The 3,491-nt window shown below is 42.7% G+C and overlaps 1 long non-coding RNA gene across 1 annotated transcript; it reads left to right on the plus strand.

Annotated features, from left to right (window-relative positions):
• Positions 1–2,499: 2,499 nt before the first annotated feature.
• On the plus strand, positions 2,500–3,091 carry LOC119349340. Its single transcript, XR_005169380.1, has 2 exons — positions 2,500–2,587; positions 2,672–3,091. It is a non-coding gene; the product is annotated as an uncharacterized LOC119349340 (long non-coding RNA).
• The last annotated feature ends 400 nt before the right edge of the window (positions 3,092–3,491 follow it).

Consider the following 3,491-nt stretch of genomic DNA (forward strand, 5'->3'; position numbering starts at 1 on the left):
GGGGGAGTCCTACTCCCGGTAGGAGTAGGACTCCTCCTGCGCCTCTCTCTCTTGGCCGGCGCCCCCTCCCCCCTTGTCTCCTTTATATACTGAGGTAGAGGCACCCCAAACACACAAGTTGACACAAGTTGATCCACGTGATCGATTCCTTAGCCGTGTTGTGCCCCCTGCCACCATATTCCTCGATAATACTGTAGCGGAGTTTAGGCGAAGCCCTGCTGCTGTAGTTCATCAAGATCGTCACCACGCCGTCGTGCTGACGGAACTCTTCCCCGACACTTTGCTGGATCGGAGTCCGGGGATCGTCATCGAGCTGAACGTGTGCTCGAACTCGGAGGTGCCGTAGTTTCGGTGCTTGATCGGTTGGATCGTGAAGACGTACGACTACTTCCTCTACGTCGTGTCATCGCTTCCGCAGTCGGTCTGCGTAGGGTACGTAGACAATACTCTCCCTCTCGTTGCTATGCATCACATGATCTTGCGTGTGCGTAGGAAAATTTTTGAAATTACTACGAAACCCTACAGTTGACTGGAATGTAGTAGAGTTGAATGAAAAAACAGATTTGGTCATTACACCAATATCTGACATTGATATGGCCGAAATGTTTGGCATTCAAGTTGATGACAAAGATAAGGAGAAGGATGACAGTTCTTTGCCAGCTGAAGGTAACACAGGCCCTAGAAATGCAAATGAGGATGAAGAACACCTGATGAGAGAGGCTGCAGATGATGTGGATGATGCAGATGATAATGAGCTGGTTTGTTTGTATGACAGAGAGAACCCAGTTATTGAGGTGGGAAAGTTGTGGCCAAGCATGAAGGAGTTTAGGATGTCTTTTAGGACCTATGCAGTGAAAAAAGAGTTTGATGCCAAGACTATGTGGACTGATCGAAAGTAATTTTATGCTCGGTGTAAAGGTTATGATGGTGGTGGCAATCCTTGCAAATGGTACTTGTCTGCCAGACTAAAACCTGATGGAAGTACAGTAAGGGTAAATCAAATACCACACCAGCATACATGTATGACCACTTCACAGAGAGTTTCAAAGATGACATCACAGCTTTGGGTTACAGAGAAGATTACTCCTATTTTAGCCAAGACTCCAAACACTACTGCAAAGAGGCTTAAAGTTGACTTGGAGAAGTTGTACCCCATCCAGCTGCAATATACCATAGTGTGGAAAGCAAAACAAAGGGCCATGAAATCATTGTATGGTGACTGGGCAAATACATTTAGGATGTTGTATAGTTTTAAAGCAGAGGTGGAGAAGAGGTCACCTGGGAGTGTGGTGGAGATAGATACAGAGGTAACAGAGGATGGCAAGGTTTTATTCAGCAAGTTTTTTATGTGTTTGAAGCCTTGCATAGATGGATTCAAAGCAGGTTGTCGTCCATATTTGAGCATAGACTCATCTTTTTTGACTGGAAAGTGGAATGGTCAGTTGGCTGCATGCAATGCTCTAGATGGACACAGCTGGATGTTCCCAATTGCAATAGGAATGTTTCAATCAGAGACAGAGGCATCATGGATATGGTTCATGATGCAACTGAAAAGATGCATAGGGCCAGTTTCTCCTTTGGCCATCCACACAGATGCATGTAAAGGGTTGGAAAATGCAGTAAAAAGTGTTTCCCCCATGCTGAACAGAGGGAGTGCTTTGGACATATGTGGATGAATCTGATAAAAAAATTCAGAGGAGATGAATTTGGGCGCATGTGGCCAGCAGCAAGATCCTACACCAGACAGACACATTCCTATCACCTTGGTAAGATATTGGCATCATGTAGTGATAATGAATTTGCTTCATGGTTGAACACCCACCATTCTCTGTTGTGGTATAGATCAGGTTTTAATACTGCCATAAAATGTGATCATATCAATAACAACTTGGCAGAAAGTTTTAACAACAAAGTGAAGCATTTGAAAGACTTGCCTGTGCATGACATGGTGGACCAAATAAGAATCATGATCATGCGTTTGTGGGAGTTGAGAGGAAAAATTGCTAATATTTTGGAAGGGGACAAGCTTCCAGCAGTGGTACGACAGGTGGTCAACAGGAGTAGAAATCTTTCACATCTATCTGTTGAGAAATCTTTCTTGTGGGGTGCTGAAGTTAGAGATACAAAGAGTGGCAAGAGGCATGTGGTAAATACTGAGTTGCATGAGTGCACTTGCCAAGAGTGGCAACACACTGGAAAACCATGTGAGCATTCCATACTTTTTTTGGCATCTAAACCCAGGTTAAATATGCACCCATATTTGCATGAGTATTATTCAGTACAAAAATTCAAAGCTGCATATGCAAGTCCAATTCCTGCACTGACTGACCAATCTCAGTGGCCTGAGGTGTAAATAGAATTTACCTTGTGTCCCCCTGTCACTAGAAGAAAGGCTGGGAGGCCTAAACAGAGCAGATTCAAAGCTTGGTTTGAGAAAGGTGGTTGTAGTAAGAAGGGGAAAAGGAAAAGGAAAAGAATGATAAGCCCAAAAGGGCTCAAAAGGTAACAAAAATAGGTGCAAGTTGTGTGAGGTACTTGGGCACAGAATTGGTTCATCCAAGTGCATCTACACTCCTCAGAGGCCAAAGTATGTTTATGTTACTGTTTTTGCAAGTTTTTGATTTTGCTACTTGTTCTAGTATCTAACCAAGTCAAATGCTTTATTTTTTAGGAGGAAGCGTGCAGAAAAAGCCCCACCGCTTGTTGTTGAACAATGCTGGCCAGTGAAAAAAGCAAGACTCAGTGGCTATAGAAGGAAGAGCACTAAGCAGATAATGTTTGGTGACAAAGATATGGAGCTAACTGAAACTGTTACTGCTGAACATGAGCTAAGTGTTTGTGTTTTGGACGATGTGATGCATACTGAATCTGTTTTGCAGACGCTAGGGCAATCTGAAACTGTTGCAGATGAAGCAACTGTTGTGCTGCCATTCGAATCTGCTTTGACAACTGTGTTGCCATGTTTGGAGGTTGTGCTGCCAAGTGTTGAGTTGCAAACTGAAGTAGTTGAACAATGTGTGCCATCTACTCAATCTGCAGAAGTGCAAACTGAAGAAGTGAGACATGGTCAGGTGCAAAAGTTGAGGGGGCCTAGTGGAGTTTGCAAGGGGCCAAAAAGCAAGAGCATCAGCATCAACAAACTATGCGCCGTGGAACCAAACGGTGGAAAAAAGCAGAAGAAATCGAGTGGTAGAAAGAAGCAAAAGAAATAGAGTCGAAAACATTCAAATTTGATGTGAAAACTTAAGTTTGTTGTCATTTGATGTGAAAACTTATGTTCTTTCATGTGATAACTTATGTGCTATGATGTTGATTTGACTTGAAATAAAATTCAAATTTGAACCGATATTCAAATTTGAACCTATCTTCAATATTTTTTGAGTTCATTTGTTTGTTCTGTGATGTTGCATCGTTTTATGTACTACTATGCACTTTAGTTCATAAATCCAACCCTTTTTGTGAATTCCAACTCATAGTCATGGACAATGTTG

Source organism: Triticum dicoccoides, chromosome 1A, assembly GCF_002162155.2.
Source record: "Triticum dicoccoides isolate Atlit2015 ecotype Zavitan chromosome 1A, WEW_v2.0, whole genome shotgun sequence".
NCBI lineage: Eukaryota > Viridiplantae > Streptophyta > Magnoliopsida > Poales > Poaceae > Triticum > Triticum dicoccoides.